The 21,257-nt window shown below is 42.3% G+C and overlaps 1 protein-coding gene and 1 non-coding gene across 2 annotated transcripts in view; both read left to right on the forward strand.

Annotated features, from left to right (window-relative positions):
* Positions 1-3,553: 3,553 nt before the first annotated feature.
* Positions 3,554-21,257, forward strand: part of RAD54L2 (RAD54 like 2) — a 136,097-nt gene continuing 118,393 nt past the window's right edge. Inside the window, exons 1-2 of the mRNA XM_058288516.1 lie at positions 3,554-4,068; positions 6,520-6,659. The gene's annotated coding sequence lies outside the window, so the exon portion shown is untranslated. The remainder of the gene's footprint in view (positions 4,069-6,519; positions 6,660-21,257) is intronic.
* LOC111762633 (U1 spliceosomal RNA) lies at positions 20,913-21,075 on the forward strand. Its single transcript, XR_002795704.1, has one exon. It is a non-coding gene; the product is annotated as a U1 spliceosomal RNA (small nuclear RNA).

A 21,257-nucleotide genomic window follows, 5' to 3' on the forward strand; every position in this document is an offset into this window, starting at 1 on the left:
TTCATTCCTAGTATCTCATAGGCCTGTTTCAATGATGGGTACAACACATACTCACATTTACTAAACATATCTATTGAACTCTTCTGCATCAGCCACTGTTCTAGCCACTAGGGCTCTGGCCAGTAAGATAGACAACGTTCTTGCTTTGAAGGAGCTCATAATCTCTTGAAGGGGAGATGGATGAGAAACAGATAAGGAAAAATGTGAGATAGCATTGCATGCTCTATAGATAGAGAAAATAGGATGGTATAATTGTGACTGAGTAGCTACTTAGATTGGGTGATCGGGGAGGTCTTCATTGAAGAAGCTGATTGAACTTAATGGAATTGTTCTCTGTAGAACTTTGTTTAGCAACTGTTATGCCATTTGACCATTGTCATGTACAAATGTATGTGGTCACTTATCAATCATGGTGTTTTAGTTTCCTTAGCTGCTCAAGCAAATACCATGAAATGGATTGGGTTAAACAATGGGAATTTATTTGCTCACACTTTGAGGCTGGGAAAAAGCCCAAACTGTGTCATCAAGGCAGTGCTTACTTCCCAAAGGCTGGTGTTCTGGGGCTGGCTGCTGGTGATCCTTGGTCCTTGTCACATGGCAAGGCACATGGAGGCGTCTCTTGGTCTCTCCCTTTTCTTCTGATGTTCAGCTTCTTGCTTCCTGTGGCTTTCTCTCCCTGTGTCTGAATTTCATTCCACTTGTAAAGGATGCCAGTAATAGCATCAAGGCCCATCCTGATTGAGCTGGGCCACACCTCAATGAAGTGACCTCATTAAAAGGTCCTATTTACAATGGGTTCACAGGCACAGGAATGGATTAGGTTTAAGAACATGTTTTTCTGGGATACACACAGCTTCAAACCATCATCTGTGGTAATTTGTGCTGCTTCCCTGGGACTGTTTCTCAAAAGCACCTTTTCCACCTTTATCAGGAGCCTCCTTGACAGTGATTCCCCCAAGGCCATGGACTTGAGGCAGAGCTAGAGGGCATGTCTCTATCCACCAGAGTAGCTGTCGGGGGGTTCCCACTATGCCTCACACTACCCTGGAACTCTCATCCTTCTGCCTAGAATTTCCCCCCCCCTGAATTTTCTCATGGATCTCTCTAGCAATCTTGGGATTCAGGTTTCAGCTTACAGGCCACCTTCTCAGGGAGTTGTCACCCAATGCCTCTCCTCAACAGCCTCTCTCCCACACAGGATCTGTTTTATATTCTTTTTAGCACTTACTAGAATTTGAAATTATTTTGTACTGCTTGTTTCTGCCATTAGAAGGTAAGCAACTCAGGATCAGAGACCTGCTCACTCTTATTCAGTGATCTGTTCCCTAGGCCTAGATGAGCATCTGAAATATACACAGGGGATAATAAATGTCTGCTGACTGCACATCTGCATGGGGCAGGTTCTATTAGTTATACTTTATAGCCTTAAGAACAGATCCGAATCTTCCAAGTTCAATTTTGAGCATAATTCATTTACTTCATTGCATGGTTAGGTGTGGGCTCTGCACCCTGATGGCCAACACTCAAACCCCAGGTCCCTTTTTTATCAACAGTTCAAGTTACTTACCTACTGACCTCCCCTTTCTCCATCTTCAAAGTAGGGCAATAATTGTATGTACCTTACAGGACTGATTTGATGGTTGAATGAGTTACTACTGTAAAGTGTTTACAGTACCAGGTATGCAGCACAGCACAGTGCCTGTGCCTGGCACAAGGGAGGTGCCTAATGAATAACTGTTGAATGGGGTGTTTCACGGTACAGAAATTATGCCAGACCTTCATTAGACATTAGTTTAGATAAAAACCACCACTACCACCATCAATAACAAAACACCTCCCAGAAATTACAATCTGGGCAATGAGACAAATGGTATACAGGTATAAAGTTAAAAAGCCTAAGAATGGGATGACTTTGAAAGCAGTACAAATCTCTGTCACCTCAGAGCCTGACTGAATACTCATGGCTTTCCCACTGAGAAGTGGGGGTGGGAAGGAACTGTGGCTATGGAGGAAGGATTGAGTTGGCTCTTGCAGAATGAAGAGGTAAAGCAGGCAAAAGGAAGATGATTTTTTTAGGTGTAAATTAATGGTGGAGAAGACCCAGTCTTAGTTTCTGGTTAATAATTGAATCACTGGTAAGCTTGGCCTTCCCTCGGCAGAATGGTCCCAGATTATTCAGCCGTCCTTGAAGGTAGAGCCATCAATAGGCAGGTATGTGTGCAAATCACCCTGCGGATCTCTCCACCCCATAGAACCTCATCTCCTGCAGGTAGTTTCGGGGTACTGTGAGCCCCAAAGGTGGTCATGAGGGCATAACATTATCCAAGTCACCAGGGAGCTCCGGGGGGACAAGTAAGAAGTGATGTCACAGAAGGGCAATGGTGGCCTGAGAGGAGGGAATGGGAGGGGCTTCCATTACCAGGGGAGCCAGCCCTGGCCTGGCTCTTGTTCCAACTCCAGTAAGTGGAGGAAGGAAGGTAAGTGTGTGTGGGGGTCTCACACTTATGAGTGTCTATAAGAGTGTCTTGTGCTTTTGGGGTGATTAACAGCAGGATCCCTTACCCAAATCTCTGGGCAACCTCATTGATTTCTCTCCCTTCATTTTGGTCATTTTTGGAACTCTCTTCTGAATCTGCTTCAACCCTCAGGGGCAAATGTTTTATGTTTCATTTAGGAAGCCCAAGCTTAGAGGCAGACTGGGAAAAATGCAAGGTGAGGTGCTCAGAGGTGTCAAAGTACTGACCTGACCTCAAGATACTCAGCGCAAAGACAAAATTTCTTTTATTTGAGAACATGTGAAAGTCATATTCTTTTTGGATTCTTTCTCCAGATCTAAGTTCCCATTGATAGTTTGGGAACACACATTTATATTTTTATAACCTAATTTGCACTGAAAATAAGTCAGGTATCTAGAGGTGTGAAGACCCAGTAGAAAAGGGAGGTGGGGAGGAAAAAGGATTTTTTTTCCTCTTGATTTTATAAGGTAAAAAAAACGAAATCAAAATGTCAAGAAAAGATCCCTTTTCTAAATTTTTCATCATTGCACCAATGTTCACTTCTTGGGAGAAGGAGGAAGAGAACCTGGGGCTTTACTGTAGAGAAACAGCCAATACAATATACTCCAATCGGTAACTGGAGCCACATGGCAGTGATTACCCACTTGGGAGAGGAGGGGAGGAGAACCTGCATCCTTAACTTCCCCATTAGTGTCTGTGATCAAGAAAGCCCCCTCTTGTCCGTGCTTTTCTTCCAGGGAATTCTGAAGACGGCTTCAGTTCAACAGCAAAAGGGATGGAAAGTAGCGGTTGGGGGGGCGCGGGGCGGGAAGCCGAGGGTTACATGGTGCACATCAATTTCAGGAGCCTTTCAGAGCTGCGCACACACCCTCTGTAGGAGGCAATAGTAGTAGTAGCAATTATCATTAGCAGCAGCAGCAGCAGTAACCTTGCCCCGATGTTGATCTCCATATCTCCACAGCAGGCACTTGCATCACCTACTTTAAATTCTAACAACCCTCCGAGTTATCCCCAAGTGAGGGATGAGGAGGAAGCGAGGCTCAGCTGAGGCCCTGAGTGGCCAGGGTGCCTCGCTAGTGGCTGGAGGCGTACAAATCCGTTCCGTTGGATCCACCCTTGGAATCATTCCCAGGTGGATTCTGGTTTGGGATTGTCCGTGCAACATTCACTCCTGAAACGGTCCTCTGTAGCAGATAAAAATGCCTCTCTGGGAGGAATCGTGATCCACCGGCGCGGGGAGGAAAGGTCTTCGGTCCGCTCGCAGCGGAACTCCCCTGTCGGCGGAACTTGTTTCCATCCGGGCTACCGGGCGCGCGGGCCGGGAGGGGGACGCTTTCAGGTACGGACCGTGAACGGAGGCTGCGAGCGCCGCCGCGGAGGAGACCGACACTCGACCGGAGCTAGCCTGCGGCGTCCGGGCCTGCCTTGCTGCTTCCCGCCGCAGCCGCCGACCTGCCCTCGCCGCAGAGGACACAGCCAAGGCCGGAGCAGTCGAACGCGCGGCTGCTCGGCCCTGCCCGGCCCGGCGCGGCTCCGAGCCGCGGCGCGGGAGGTGAGAGCAGGCGCCGGCCCCCGGCTCCTGGCCCGGGCCGCTGGGACCTGCAACAATGGGGGCCGGGCGGGGAAGCGGCCTGGGCCCCTGGCTCACAGCACTTCGGGGTTGCAAGTGGGTCGCAGAGGCCTGGGCCTGGGGGCGCTGGGTCCCACCAGGGAAACTCCAGTGGCTGGAGGCTTGGCGGGGTTCCTGGCCTCCACCACGGGGCCTCGGTGGCTTGATGTTTGGGACTTTTGTAGCCAGGAATGGGAGTCGTAGGGGCAGGAAGACTGTGGGCTGTGGGCTCTTGGCGCTGAATGCAGGCGCTCCGAAGGCTGTCCAAGGCGCGGGGTGGGCATTTGGGGTGGGCTTGGGATTGTGTTCCAGGGGCCTCTGTGTGCCTGGTCCCTAAGGCGCGCCGGGATGCGTTTGCCGGCTGGAGTCTGGCTGGGGAGAGGAGAGGCACTGGAGAGTTCAGCTTCTCTGAGGTAACTGGTGATTAGTTCATGGAAAGGCAGGAACTCAGCTGGGTACATGAGCGTTGGGCATAGATTTGGATCCTCCTGGGCCCAGATGCGCCCTGGCATGGAGTGGTTTTAAGGCAGTTAACTTGTCACAGGAATGGCACGGTGAAGAGTGTTGGCATCCTTGGCGGTAGGATGAGGCTGGTGGGCGCTGTGATGTAACAAGTGTAGAGGAGGGCTGGTAGGCTGCTAAGGTTGGGGGATCAGCTTTATGTGGGCCATGGTGGTGGCAGCCCAAGAGTGGAAAAAGGGAGCTTTGCAGAATGGGCTTCCTTATAGAGAATGACCTCTTACTGCGGGGGAGTGGGTGACTCATCTGTTAGAATTCCTGTCTCTTCCTCGGGGATGTGGCTGGCTATATTAGTGGCTGGCTGCTGAGGTGGATGGAGCTAGAAAGGGTGTTTGGGGGCCATATGGGCTTTCCCCTAAGCCAAGGACAGTGTGGACAGTTCCTTCTTACTCCCAAGTCAGAATGGTACCTGTCATTTACAATATTTTAAGTAAGGAATTTTCTTGGGGTATGTGGAGCCAAAGCTTTCCTCTGTTCATTTTTTTCTTTCCTCTTTTGTTTTTGATTTGTGACTCATATTTCTTTTCAGCTCTGTGACTATTGTTTATAATGATAGACACTTAGACAACAAAAACTGTGTAAGTTCTAGGGGTTTTTAATCCAATTCTTACAAATCTAAATTAGTTCAAAAGCCTATTTTTACTAATCTGTGTATCATTATTTAATATGTGCAACTGAAGAGAGGGAGGAAAACCTTAACAGTTTGTTAAAAGTTCTTTACATCCCTAAATCCATGAAACTTCATTTTTTCCTACTGCCATGAAGTGAGTCTTTTGAATCTTGGTGACTGACATGTCACCGTTAATTCTCACAGAACATTCTCTTCACTAGAAGTGTTACCCATCTTTGGTGAATTTTGGTCTGTAAACTGTCTCCCTGTGATGTGACATTCTGTATCATTGGAAGGCAGTGTGTAATTTCCCATCTGAGGTCTGCAGCTATGTGCCAGAGCACTGTATGTGTTATTCAGGCAAAAGTTGGTGCATAGTCTGTAGATGAGATGTCAAAACTAACCCCGAATGAGGAATAACAGTATCAGAATAATTGTACCTTCTGAGTTTATTTAGAGTGGGTAAGAGGGAATGCCTAATTGATCTATTATAAATTTCAAGGTGAGATTTAAAATAGGTTCTAGCCATTTGTAGTTGTACTGCTATTTCTAGTTACTTGTGGGATTTTTCCCCTTGATTTTTAAAAAATTCATTTGTTGATTGCCTTTAGATAGTGTTTTTTTTTCTTTTCTCTCTTTTAATTTTCTATCTTAAATCATTTATTCTTTCATAAGCCAAAATCTATTGAATTATGCCTTACACTTTGCTGGGCACCCTTACATGGCAATGGCATTTTTTTTTTTTTTAACAGTTTTATTGAGATGTATTCACATACCTTACAATCTAGCCAAAGTGTATAATCAAAGTGTTGTGCATTCATCACCACAAAAAAATTTTTGAACAGTTTCATTACTCTGAAAAGAAAAGTTCCACACCCCTTAGCAGACCTCTCAATCCCTCCATTGGTGATGGTATTTTTGACATTTTAAATAGTGGCAGTTCTTAGTTCAGAGGTGGTTGTAGGTCTATGAAGAAAGAAATGATTCAGATATATCAAACTTTTAATCAGTAAAGCTGTTGAATAAAGTTTTCAGAAGTATTAATTTTGACTAGTGATAACTAATTAATTGATTACACATTTTGCTAAAAAAGTTTAGCAAAACTTTTTTATTCACATTGGTATGGGATTGTTTTTGCATTATTTTAATTAAACACACGGTTAATTTTAATGGTCACTCCTGTAGACAAACCAAAGGTAAAACATTTTACTTGTGTGTATGTATCTGGATGAGCAAAGATTTACGAATACTGTATATGTGCTCAGATTCCACAGGAAGCCATCATATGGCTCTTCCCACTGTGCTTTTGGGAGAGTGAAGGCCTTGCTTACCCGCTTTGTTTGGTTCGCTGAGTCTGCTGATGGCTTGGAGTGCTGGCCTCTAGACCAGGAGGAATAAGATTGAGGTAAGGCTCAGTCTCTTTGAAGTTGCTTGCCTCTTAATTTTTACTGCATAAACTGTAATAAAAATATGATTTTTTTTTGCTTTAATTGTCAATCTTTGTTCTGATCTAGTAAAGTGAAAATTTGCCCTTTGCTGTCTTTTTCTCTGTCCCACTGCATGTATGTTGGCCAAACATAAATGAGAAAAAAGTCCCACTAATATTTGAGAAAAAAATGACTCGAAATAACTGGTCCTTAAATCCCTTGCAGTCTTGCCCTAGTCGAATCTCCTCTCTCTTGAGCATGGTCTTTAACCACAATTACCGGTAAATGACGTTCGCCTCCTGGCCTCATAACACCATGCACATCTAGATCCTGGCATGACTCTGCTTCAGCAGCTCACAAGGACCTTTATGGCCTGGGCCCTTCTGTATTTTCCTTTCTAGCTCCCTCCTCTGCCACAATTCCTCTGGTATTTGAGGTTCATTTACGGAGTACTCCTTGAAGGTCTCTGGATGCTCAGGCTCTTCTCCTTGAAGGTCTCTGCATGCTCAGGCTCTTCCTTCTGCTCATTCTCCTCCTCATTCCACTACTTGGTTGACTTTTTTTAAAAAAAAGATTTATTTATTTATTTATTTCTCCCCCCTTCCCCCCCCACCCCGGTTGTCTGTTCTCTGTGTCTGTTTGCTGCGTCTTCTTTGTCCGCTTCTGTTGTCAGTGGCACGCGAATCTGTGTTTCTTTTTGTTGTGTCTGCTCTCCGTGTGTGCGGCACCATTCCTGGGCAGGCTGTACTTTCTTTCGCGCTGGGCGGCTCTCCTTACGGGGCGCACTCCTTGCGCGTGGGGCTCCCCTACACGGGGGACACCCCTGCGGGGCAGGGCACTCCTTTGCGCGCATTAGCACTGTGCATGGGCCAGCTGCACACAGGTCAGGGAGGCCCGGGGTTTGAACCGCAGACCTACCATGTGGTAGATGGACGCCCTAACCACTGGGCCAAGTCTGCCGCCCTTGGCTGACTCTAAAACTTGAACTTATCAGGAGTTCAGGTACTACCTTCTCTTAAAAGCTTTCCTTGATTCCCTCTAGGTTAAGCAGAATGCCTCTCCTATCACACTATACTGTTAAGTTTTGGTATTTTCATCTATTTTCCATACCTAGAGTATGACCTACTTAAGGGCAGGACCTTATCCTTTCTCTGTATCCCAGTATCTCACTATTTCTGGTGCAGAGTAGCTACTCAGTATATGTTTAGTGAACTAATGCATGATCTCTGCTTGTGAATGTTAGGAAATCATCCCATGTGGAGCTGGTGATGGGAAGAGAGCTCTGGCTTTGTGGCTATATCTGGTCCTGCCTGAAGGAATGCCTTTGTCTCTGCATTTCCAGTTTACTAAAGGCCATGCCCTTTACTTTGCTGTGAAATGTGTTGCTTAATCCATATATTCATGTTTTTTGAGGCTGGGGGCTGTTAGTTGCTCACTTTGGCTCTTGTCAAAGTTTCCTTCAGAAAAGAATGTGATAGTTTGTGGTGGGTAGTGTAAAGATCTTCCTTTGACCATTTACTGCTCTGAGCACTTTGTTCTCATATAAAGAGAAGTGACTAGACAGTTTGTGCCATACTTTCTCTGGACAACTACTGGCCAGTTGCCACCTGTCTGGGAGTGTTAATGGATTTAATACTGGATGTTGGAACTTTTCCTGACTGGTGGACCTTTTGGAGACCCACCCAACCTCCATGTCTCTATTCAGGTTAAAAAATTATCTGCCCGAATTTTAATCAGGAATTTGAACTCTGATTCCAAAATTATCTGTACCAGTTCTCTGCTCAGCCTGATACTGTACTAATACTGAAACTGATATAGTCATTCTTTAGAAAGCTGTTTATTCTGAGTTATTTATCCAGAAGGTTATGGAATTGTGGATATTCATTCACTCACTCTCTTGGTTCTTCTTAATTGTAACATAAGGTGAGAATATATTATCTAAATGCTTTGATTTAGTTTTCATGGTTTGGCAGTCTACATAGAACTCTTATGGAAGGCTAGGCATTAGGTACCTTATCAAAGCCTACACAATGCAGTTATTCTTTCATGCAAGTAACAAACATGGCAGACTGCAGAATAATAGTAATAATAATAAAGCCATGAAAAGTAAGTGTAGTTAAAAAACTGAAGTGAGATAAAAAGGAAAACTGAGGCACTTCAAATTTGGTCACAGCTATTGAAGACATTTTGTGAGCAGTGTTGAGATGCTGAGAAGGAAGTTGTTCTAAGATAGGTGAGAAGTAATGAAAACATGGAAAATTTCAACCAGCACAGGCACACTGGAGCAACTAGCACCCACTTCTGGTTTTATAGCACCATTGAAAATGGTAATATATAAGCGAAAAATAATATTTCCTTTACTATGATAATTATATCTTACGTATGTATGATATCATAGTTTATAAAACACTTCCATATATATTTACTCCACCCTCCCAACAACCCTGTGAGACAGATATCCCCATTTTACAGATGAGGAAGCAACAAAGAGGTGAAATGATTTGCTTTCAAGTACACAATGCCAATAAGAAAAGCTGGGAGTTGACACCAGATTTTCTGATACTTAAGTTTAGAATCACATCCTCACAGGATGTGAGGATCCTGTGTTAGGACTTTAGTTTGAGGAGACAGTTGCCCCTTCTCTAAGGCCTGTGGTCAATAGAGGATGCATACAAATAAGGAAGTACCACACAGGTGGCAGAGTCTCTGCTCTTAACTACAGCTCAGTAACTCCCCTGGAAGAGCTGGATAGGGGAGGAACCTGCAGGAAGTCCCATCCTCCTCACAGATCACTTAGTGGTCAAGAGAGAGTGAGAACTGGGTAGATTGTTTGACAGTTGAAGGCCAGTGACTCTTCTGCCTCCTCATGGTAACATGTCTAGGGTCTGTGTCATCCATTGCCAGCATAAGTAGGGATATTTGTCTTAATGTGATATATAGAAATTGGAACTAAAAAGGGACTTGGGGAAAGAATCTGGCTTGAGCTCAGGCTCCTCTTTGCTCTCATTGTGTCCTCCAGGACTATTGTCTCCCCCCCCCAAACACTCCCCTCCCCCAATCTCTCCATCTTTATCTCCCCCAGTGTTTCACTATCTCCCAACCTGGCTTGGATGTTGGCTCTCCATGGTCCACAGTTTCAGTGCTGCCTTTCCCAGTAACTTAATATCTTTGCCTGCCTGACTTTCTGCTCTGCCCACCATGTCAGTTTCCATTCCTAAATTCTCTTTCCTGGCTGCTTACTCTGCCTTGAGGCTGTGCATGGTTTCTGGGGAGTCAGGAAAATGTGCTGTCTTGGTGGCCAGCACTTCCCACTACCTCACTTGAAGTGAGCAGTCTCTGCACCTTAGGGTACTCTATGATGCCACCTCAACCTCCCATGGCCCATGGCAGCTGCTTGTGTATTTCCCAAGGCTTGTTCCTATTTTCCTCAGGCCTCATACCAGCCTTCCATTTCCTATATCCTTGGCCTATTACCTCACTGTAGGGTTTGTACTTTCTAATTTTTTCCTCTTTCCTTTCTGTTACTACACTTTCATCAGTCAGAGTCTTTTGCTTTTGGACAGTCCTTGACTTTTTTTTCCTGATTACACAAGTAATATATGACCACAGTATTCAGACATTTTTAAAATAGTGAACGGAACCCTTATAATCCTGTTTCAGTGTTAACCTCCATGAGGAATTTGGACCATATATTCAGATTTTCTTTCCTGTGTTTGTTAACATGCGTGTGTGTTATAATAAGTAATTTCTTTTTACAGAAATAGGATCATAACATGTACTTTTTGTAACTTGCTTTTTTTTCCACCTAGGTTTTTATCTTGGACTTATTTGCATATTTAGGACTCACATATCTTTCTCATCTTTTAATACATAATATTACATTGTGTATTTGTATAATATTTTATCTAGTCCCCTGGTGATGGACATTATAAGTGCAGTTATAAGCACCCTAGTACATTTTTCCTTGTATACTTCTTTGTATATGTTACTTTGTATATGTTATATATATGTTTATATACCTCGTATACTTGTTCTAAATTCCTAGAAGTGGAATTTCTTTGCCAAAGTTAGACATGTTTACAGTTTTGCTGCCAAATTGCTCTCAAAAAGTTGTATCAATTTGTACTTCTTTTCTAGCACTGAACATTATCAATATTTTAATCATCGCCAGTTTGAAGCCTAGATAGCTCATTTTTTGAACGTCTTTTCATGTGTTTATTTCATATATACATTAATTGTCTCTTCATGTTCTTTGGCAACACTTTTGCTGGGTTAGTATGTTTTTGTCGATTTGTGAGAATTCATTGGCTATTAGGAAGATCAGCTTTGCTTATCATCATCATCATCATAACAACTTATGCATTTTTACTTACTCCAAGCCTTAATCTCTTTATTTGAATTAACTTTGGTAATTCATTCAACAACCCTGTGAGGGTCAGTATTATTATTACTAGTTTTTTTATCTTAATATTTGGTTTCTTTTTGTCTTCTTTTTTTTTTTTTTTTATTCTCCTGTCAGCCTAATTTACAGATGCGATGGACTGGGATTTAGTCATATGGTCCAATGCTAGAGTCTTCCCACTTAACTCTTACACTATATAGCTAGTTCTTCATGCATTCCAGTTGAACAATTTTACTCTCTTTTTTATTCATCTTTCCAGAATTTGGGAATTTATAAACACTTCCACCTGGGTTCCCTCAATTCCTGTTTCTTCGTCAGTCCTTTCTAGTATCTTTATCACTTATCCTCCTTCCACTTCATTTTTATTTTTAACTGCAAACAAAGTGGAACCACAGTAACTTTGCTCAGCTCTGGGATGTCTTTTGTTACCCTAGTTCTCTCCTTCCTATCTTTGTCTCTTTATTTAAATAAAATGCAGTTTTATTGCCATTTCCTCACCACCTGCTTTATTTATGTCTCTCAAGCCTTTGTAGTCTGACTCTGGTCCTGTATTTCTCCTGAACCCTGTCTCTGAGGTAAATGCTTGATGACCTGGACCAAATATCTTTTTCTTCATGTTTTCTCTCCCCTGTTCTGATTAATCCCCCCCTCCCCCACCATTCCTGTTACATATGGATTAGACTTTATATTCCTGTCACGTATGGATTAGACTTCATATTACGAAAAATTTCTAACATACACAGTAACATAGAGTATAGTATAATGAACCCCCATCAGCTAATATCAAGTTACCAGCATTTTCCCGATTTTGTCTTTACTGTTTTCCCTTACTTTTTTTTGTTGTTGTCATATTTTAATGCTAAAATTCCAGACATTGTCATTGAGTATGTACCCATAAATAATAAGAACATTTTATTTTTAAAATGTCACTACTATACCACCAAAATTTAATAATAATTCCTTAATAGAGAACACCAACAAAATTAATAATTCCTTAATAGAGAAAATGATTTTTATTTGTGCCTCTAAATACTTTCTGTTTACCTTGGACAATTTATAAACTAATTTTCTCATCTTGAATTTTGAAATTTAGTGAGATAATGATGGTAATGCCTACTATATGGGGTTGTTGCGAGGTTATCACATAAAGTGAGGTATTTCCACATACAGTGCCCAGCACAGTGTTTTACCCATATAGGGGCTCAATTTTATTTTGGTTTTGTCTTTGCTGTCTTCATTCGTTCATTCATTTAGCAGATATTTATTGAACATCTGCTATGTGTCAGCCGAAGAGGGGACACTGACATTGGTTTCTGCCTCCTGTTCTATCTTAATTCTCTTCCTGCCTCTCATATGTAAACCACTCTTCCTCCCCCATTCCTTCTCCTCCACCCTGGATGTGGCTGCAACCCAGGTTTGTCATTTTCCTCTTCTATTATCTCTTGAGTGTGGCCCTTGGCGATCTATCTCTTCCATTCCCACAGCTTCAGGCTATCCAGGGCACTCAATTTTATAACTCTAACCCTGGACTCTTTACCAAACTATAAATCCAGGGTTTATTGGTCATGGGGACTAGTACCAAATACATTGCACTGAGTCTGCAGACCAGGGCTCTACCTGTCTTGGCCACTAACTGCATAGCTTGGGCAATTCAGTCACCTGTCTCGGTCTCAGTGTCCTCAGTCAGAAGGATGAAAGGGCTGGACTTGAGTCTGAAGTCCTATCCATCTTTGAGAATCTGTTGTGAGAAGGTAGTTTCAGAAATGTCCTGCTTGGCATATCTAGAATCACCTCCATCATCCTACCCCCAAACCAGTTTCTGACTTTTCTAGCCCAGTCTCTCTCAGGAAATCTAGCCTTTACCCTTGTCATTCATCCTTCTCTATTGGCTCTTTCCTGAACATACTTTTGGTCCTTTTTAGCTCTGCTTCTATATTCACATTGCTTCCTCTGACTAGAATGCCCGTCCTAACCCTCTGCCCTTGTTGATATGACCATCTTTCAAGGCTTAGCTCAGGTGACAACTTTATCCACATTGGAAGTGAGTCCTCCCTCTTCTGAACAGTATCACTGGCAGTGCATCAGTGGCATTTCATAATGTGCTTGTTCAGATATTTGTGTAAGTTTCTCTTAACTTCTAGATTATGATCTCTTTAAGTATCACATTACATTTTTTGTTTTTTACATTGCGTGTGTAATTTTGCATTCTACAGTGGCTAGCATAATTGTTTGTGCTAATAGTATTACAGTAAATACTGGTTGAATAACTGAATTTTCAGACTTTGCTTTAAGCTAAGAACATTTATGGAAATGGTTTTAAACCCTATTTGTCCCAAAGATGCAGCGATGGAAGAGTTAAGAATGGAGGACCCTAGAGGTGAGAATATCAAGGCTTCATTCCTCCCCCCTCCCCATGGAAGCTTTGAACAACCAGCAAGAACTTGTAGGAACATCTTTCACAACGCTCCAGAAAACATTTAAAGGAATGCAATAATATGGCAAGTGCTCAATCAAAAAGACAAAAGTGGTAGCATCTTGTGGTGCCCTCGCTGGTCCCTCGACCAGCTTGACGCAGAGCTGCCAGTGCTCTCAGTGTGTAGCATATGTGTCTGGCCCAGTCTGTCTGATGGCAGTGTTAGGGACTGAACTAGACACCCATTGCAGGATCACTGCCCAGAACTTGCCCTCTATGTAGAAGGCAGCACAGTGGGAGAGCAGTCAAATTATGGCTGCCTGGGGCAAAGGGATTGCTGGCTGTAGGACATACAGTGCAGTGCCCAGAACTATGAGGAAACTGTTTCCTAGGAAAGATGGGATGTTCATCTCCATATAAATGGGGGAATTGCTAGGGCTACAAATGATGCATGTATAGAAAGGATCATAGAGGCCCCAGTGCTTTGGCTTGGATCTGTTTTCTAAACTTATTGTACAGATAAGTCCTGAAGGAGATCACTGGAACAGATCAGTCTGCAAAGACTAGGAAGGGTGTTGTCTTTTTTTTTTTTTTTCGGTTAGCTTCTAGTCCAGGAAAGCTCTGTCACAATACTAGCTGTATACAGGCTTAACTAGCAAACATCCCAGAGTCTAAATTCCAGTGATAACACATTAAAATGTCAAAATGTCAAGCTTCAATAAAAGATTACAAAACATATAAAGAAACAGAAAGCGAAAAAAAAAAAAGGTCTTAAATCTGTTCAGAGAGTTAAATAAAAACATGGACAAAGAACTAAAGGAAATCAGGAAAATCATAGGTGAACTCAAAGAGAGTATCAGTTGAGAGGTGGAAATTACGAGAAAGGAACCAACCAGAACTGAAGACCACAGTAACAGAAATTTTAAAATTCTCTAGAGGAATTCAGTAGCAGATTGGAGCTGTCAGAACAGCGAATCAGTAAACTTAAAGGTAAAGCAATTGAAATTATCCAGTATGAGGAACAGAAAGAAGAAAAGTGAACAGAGCCTGAGGAATCAGTGTGATACCACCAAGTGTACCAGTGTACACATTTTGGAAATCCCAGAAGGAGAGAAAAGGGCAGAGAATATTCAAAGAATAATGGTTGAAAACTTCCCAGATTTAACAAAAGATTTGACTATACACATCCAGGATGCTCAATGAATTCTCAACAGGATAAACCCAAATATACACACATTGCAACGTATTATAATCAAACTGCTGGAATGCCAAAGATAGAATTCTAAAAGCTGCAAGAGAGAAGCAATGTGTCATGTACAAGGGAGCCTCAATAAGAATAAGTGCTGATCGCTTGTTGGGAACCATGGAGGCAAGAGAGCAGTGGGATGACATATTCGAAATGCTAAAAGCAGAGAATTGTCCACCAAGAATTCTGTATCTGGTAAAACTGTCCTTCAAAATTAAAGGAGAGGAAAATGGTTGTGGCTCAATCAATTGGTCTCCCGTTCTACCATATGGGAGGCCCTGGGATGCGAACCCTTGTGAAAGCAAGGTGGCCGTGGAGAGCTGATGTCCCGCGCCCGTGGAGTGCTGGGACAGCAAGATAACGCAACAAAGGGAGACAAGCAGACACAGAAGAATGCACAGCGAATGGACACAGAGAACAGACAGCAAGCAAGCTGCGGGGTGGGGTGGGGTGGGGGGGGTAAATAAATAATTAGAAAAAATTAAAGGAGAGATTAAGACATCCCCAGATGAACAAAAACTGAGGAAGTTCATCACTACCAGATCAGCCCTATAAGAAATACTTTTTAAAGGGAGTTCTGCAGGTTGAAAGGACACTAGATAAAGATCAAAACCCCATGAAGAAATAAAGATCTCTGGTAAGGGTACTGGCATGGGTAAATGTAAGTACTAGTACTATTGTATTTTTGGTTTGTAGCTCTACTTTTTACTTCCTATAGGTTCTTAAAGACAAATGTATGAAAGTAATGCTTTTGGACTCATAATGAATAAATGAGATTTGTGACAAGAAATAGATAAAGGTGGGGAATATTGAGGGGTATAGCAATATAGTTTGTATATACTATTGAAGATAAGTTGGTGTCAAAGTAAACACAATTGTTATAGATTTAGGTTGTTAAACTTAGCCTCAGGGTAACTACGAAGAAAATATTTGGAGAATATGCCACCTAATAGAAACAAAGTAGAGTACAGGTTGCTAGGGGCTGGAGAAGGGAGGAATGCAAGTAAATGTGTAACGGGTGTAGGGTTTCTGTTTGGGGAGGTGGGAAAGTTTTAGTAATGGAAGGTGGCGAGGGTACTGCATCATAGTGAATGTGATTAATCTCATTCAATGGTATGCTTGGGAGTGGTTGAGATGGGAAAAATTGTGTTGTATATATGTTCTCACAATTGAAAAAAGAAAAAGCAGCTAAAGGGACAATGATAAATGTAATCTGTGATCCTGGATGGGATCTAATAATGGAGAAGAAAAGACTTAAGAGGATGTTTGGACATTTGAAAAGAAAAATTGGAATATAGTCAGTAAGCTTTACATCAACATTAAAGTTCTTGAACTTGATAACTGCACTTAACTGTGGTTATTTAAGTAAATATCCTTGTTCTGTAGGGTATGTATGTGGTAGTATTAACTGTTCATGGAACATGATGTATACAACCTACACTCAAGTGTTCAGAAAATGGAATGATAGATAGATGGAGTGGCAGATAAATGGATAGAATGATACAGCAAATATAGCAAACTGTTACTTTTTGTGGATTTGGGTATCTGGAGGAATAGGCTTATTTTGGAATTCTCTGTATGGAGTTTGTATTATTTTTGTAACTGTCCACTTTGATAGTATTTCAAAATTAAAAGTATTTTTAAAAAAATGACAAAGGCTTAGCTTGTGGAATGGTACCAATGGTACTATTTCAGGTACTAAATCCTTGATCTTAAAAGTCAAGAAATCCTCTGCTTTCTTGGCCTGTCTCAGAATCGGGAAAAATTTCTGACTTTTGGATAATACAATTTAGCTTCTTCAGTGCATAGCTGGTAAAATTTTTTCATTATGGTGTTGCTAAAAGTAATCACCGACCTTTATTGAAAGTGAACTTATGTATCAGGCATTGTCTTAAGTGCTTTATTTTTTCACTTAATTTTACTGATAATCTTATGATATGTACTATTATTATTCCTATTTTCTAGATGGAAAAACCCAAGATTCAGAAAAGTCAAGTCATTTGTTTAGTGTTCCAGAGATAGAAACCTTATATCTGGGATTCCTAAAAGCCAGTTTTCAAATAGTGTTACAGTCACCAGGGGAATCTAACATCTATATGGTAAAGTCTTCACAGTAATCCCATGAGGCTGGATTATTTCCAGTTTAGAGATGAGAAAACAGGCTTGACGAGACTTAAGTCACTTGCATGAGGTCACTACTGATGGGAACTGGGAAACTATTTTTAAGAAGCTCCTCAAATTCTAATGCCCTGCCAGGTTTGGGAAACATCAGGCAACCTTCACCTTTTAGGATCCCTCCCCTAAATGCTTTCTCTGAGTTTCTGTAGCTTGTGACCATGTTGATTGTGCCCACTTTGTTGATGTTTTTCCTGAAAGCATGCACTTCAGTCTGGTTCTTTCCCTTCTCTGATTCTCTGGCAGACTCCTGTTCTCTATTTCCTCATTGGTTGGCCCATCCTTGGCTCCCGTTCCTCTAGTATACACACTCCCTGAGCAACTTCCATATCTGAGGCTTCAGTTACCACCTATCTGAATGTGGTAAGAACACCCAAATCTGTATTTTTGACCCTAATCTGTTTTCTACCTGCCTCTGATGTGTCACAGTTAACAGTGATTCCTACCCCAATGTACAAGCTAGAAATCTGGGCTATAGGTAAGAGTGTGGAGTCTGTGAAGTTAGAAGTCTGAGTTGGTGTTGTATCCTTCTACTCTAGCTGGTATATTTGGGGCAAGACACTTAACCTTCTAAACATTAGCTTATTTGTGAAATGGGGATAGTATTACCCTTCTCGTGATGTTATTGTGAAGGTTCAGTAAGAGAATGTATTAAAATGCTTAGCATTTTTGGTTAATATTTATGAAGTCCTTCCTAAATTACTGTGATGGACTGCTGAGGAGACAGTGATGAGTAAGGCTGCTCTCATGGATAGGTAGCTACTGGAGTCTTAGTGATTTTACCCCTTAGTCTTGACTGTTTCCTCTTCTCTCCCTTCTCATTGCCACTACCATAGTTCATTCAGGCTTTTAGCTTTCTTGTCCAGGCTGTACAGCAGCTCCTACATAATCTTGTTGCCTCCATACAGCCACCAGAATGTTCTTTTTAAATTGAGAATGCTGGTGATGCCACTTCCCTGCTTGGGATCCTTCAGTAGCTCCCACTGGGAGCACGTGGGCACATGTGTAGAGATGGATATTGAGGCTACCTCAGAGCTCAGCAAGGAAGGGCTCTATGGCATAATAGTTATGTCTGCCAGAAGTGCAGGCAGGAAAATGATACCAAGTGCTAGTATTTGCCAATCCTTGTGTAGGGCAAAGTTCAGATTTCTTATCAAGGTCTTCAGGACACTGCAGGATCAGGATCTGACTTGTTAAGTTCTCATCTCTAGCCATCTTCTCATTCACAGATACTCCTTGGCCCCAACCTCCAGCCCTGCTGAACTATACTTCTGCATGTGTCATTCCTTCTCCCTGAATAACTTCATCCTTTTCTTTAAGGAAAACTCTACCCTTTCATGCTCAGCTCTATTGCCTTATCTGGGAAGCCTTCACCAACTTTTCCAGACAGAATTATTTCCTTCTCTGTCTTCCTATAGAACCTTAGCCAGTTTTATTTTCTTTTATTAATTTATATACCATAAAGTTCACCATTTAACAATATACAATTTAGTGTTTTTTCAGTATCTTCATAAAGCTATGCTATCATCACCACTATCTAATTCTGGAATATTTCCATCACCCCAGAAGAAACCCTTTGTACCTGTTACCAGTCAGTTCCTGTTCTCCTTTACTCTAGACCCTATCAACCACTAATTTCTCTGTTCTTCTCTATCGCTAACCTATCTCTATTCTATCTCTATGGATTTGCTTATTCTGGGCATTCTAGATAAATGGAAATGTGATCTCTCTGAAACTAGTTTTATTTGTTTAGGAACCAGCTAGCATGTAACTATTTCCAATAGTTACATATTGGAGATTAAAACAGACTCTCCTTAAATGGAACATTGGTTGCTTGTATGAAAATGAGAGCCAGTCTACTGATGTGTACTGGGCATCCTCTGCTATCTCAGCTCTGGTGACTTCAAGAAGGGCTGGAACCATGTTAAAGCTGTACAGTGTTTCCATGAGAGGCATTGTGAAATAGGTTTTACATCTCTTTAGGATCTGTGTTGTGTTAAGTGACTGAATGAGTATTATGTTGCTGGGTCATGTGCTGTGTGGATCCTCACAGCACCTTTTTTAGGCGCCATTACCTAAGTTGTATAGATGAAGAGAAGCTAAGTAGCTTATTCCAGTTAAATGGTAGTATCTGGGTCTCTCTAGCACCAAAGAGTTTCCTCCCACCCCATGATACACCAACTGCCTCTTCACTAATTCTGTTAGTAGAAGCTGAGATGGGTGTGACAGCTGGTTTCTAGCTTGGGCAGGTATCTGAGGAGGAGGAGCACACTAGGCCCTGGTTGGGAAAACCTCATTCCTGTGCCTTTTACCTTTTCATTGAAGCTTAAAGAACAGTATTCACTAGCCCTGTTTGTATTATCTCCTAAATAGTTTTCATTTCTAGCCTTTCCTTTGGCTTTTTCATTGACCATCTTCCTTTTGCTGTCTTCTCTTACTCCATCTTCCACATTTCTTCCAGGAATTTTTCAGACCATGTTTTGAATACTCACAGTGTACTAAATACTGTAACATTGAGCCGTGTGTACTAAATACTGTACTTTGAGCTGTGTATCTACATAGTACAACTTACATTTATATTCATTTCACCTCTTAATCCTTCAGGGTGGGGGGGTACTTCCATCCCCCTCTGCACCCCCATGATGACTCCCTTGTCTCTCTCTTCATTGTGCCTGCTCATTTTGTCTGCTTGTCTTCTTTTTAGGAGGCGTCGGGAACCAAACCTGGGATGTCTCATGTGGGAGGTGGGCACCTAACTACTTGTGTCACATCTGCTCCCCCTGGGTATCTCCATTTTACAAGTGAAGAAACTGGAATCCAGAGAGATTAGACTTGCTCAGAAAAATGAGCTGGGATTTGTTTTTATTTTGAAACTGTGTATACCTGTGCTTTTAACCAACATAATGTTGCAGAGTGACATTTATAGATGTCAGATTTGATTATGTCATTCTGCTAGTCCAAACCCTCTAGTTGCTCTCTTAGTCCATCATAGGAGTTCTTATTCTTGGAGACCAAAGACCTTGTCCAAAGCAGAGGCCCATAATTGAATTTCAGAAGTTCTATGAATCCCCACAATTATAATTTAAGAAGTATGTGTGTGTGTATGTGCACGTTACCTGGTGAAAGGGTCCATGACTTTTTATCAGATTTTCAGTGATATCTGTGATTCAAACAAGGTTAAGCATCATTGACCTGAAGGATAAAATCCAGGATACTCTCTGATCTTGCTCCAGGCTCATTTCCTACTCTTCCCTCAGTACTTTACACTGTAATAATACAAACTTATTGCATTTTTTTTTTTTCCCAACACACATGATGTTGTTTCTTGCCTCTGAATCACTGTTGAAAAAATTCTCTTTGAACTCTACCCTAACCCCCCATGTGAATATTCACTGCCTCTCATGCCTTCTGCCTTTGACATTTTCTCTTACAACTCTTTCCTCAAAACTCAGTTTGGGGGAAGTAGATTTGGCTCAACAGATAGAGCATCTGCCTACCACATTGGAGGTCCAGGGTTCAAACCCAGGGCCTCCTGACTCATATGATGAGCTGGCCCACACGCAGTGCTGATACATGCAAGGAGTGCCGTGCCACGCAGGGGTGTCCCTCACGTACGGGAGCCCCATGAGCAAGGAGTGCGCCCTGTAAGGAGAGGCGCCCAGTGTGAAAAAAGTGCAACCTGCCCAGGAGTGGTGCTGCACACACAGAGAGCTGATGCAGTAAGATGACACAACAAAAAGAGATACAGATTCCTGATGCTGCTGACAAGAATACGAGCAGACACAGAAGAACACACAGTGAAGGGACACAGCAGATAACTGGGGGGGGGGGGGGGAGGAAGGGAGAGAAATAAATAAAAATCTTTAAAAAACGAAAAAAACAAACAAACAAAAATCTGAGTTTGGTGGGAAGCAGTTGTGGCTGAAGCAGCTGGGCACCTGCCTACCACCTGGGAGGTCCCAGGTTCAGTTCCTGGTGCCTCTAAAGAAGATGAGATGCTTACCTGGCAGGGAGATACCATGGTCATGAAGGTGGTTTTCCCAGGGTGAGACTTATGCATTGCACTCTGGATGTGCTGACCCCTGTGATTTCCCCAAATGTGGGAAACTCAACTGCGTAATTTGTGGTAGTGGGGGACTGTGTTCTCATTCTCCCCTATAATAAAACAAACAAAAAACAAAATGACGATCAAGACAGCGAACTGACTCAATGGGCTGGCAAGGCAAGCTCATGCAACAAGATGATGCAGTGAGATGAGACATAGCAAGGAAACACAATGAGAGACAAGTAGGGAGCAGAGGTAGCTCAAGTGATTGGATGCTTCCCTCCCACGTGAGAGG

This window comes from Dasypus novemcinctus, chromosome 26, assembly GCF_030445035.2.
Source record: "Dasypus novemcinctus isolate mDasNov1 chromosome 26, mDasNov1.1.hap2, whole genome shotgun sequence".
NCBI lineage: Eukaryota > Metazoa > Chordata > Mammalia > Cingulata > Dasypodidae > Dasypus > Dasypus novemcinctus.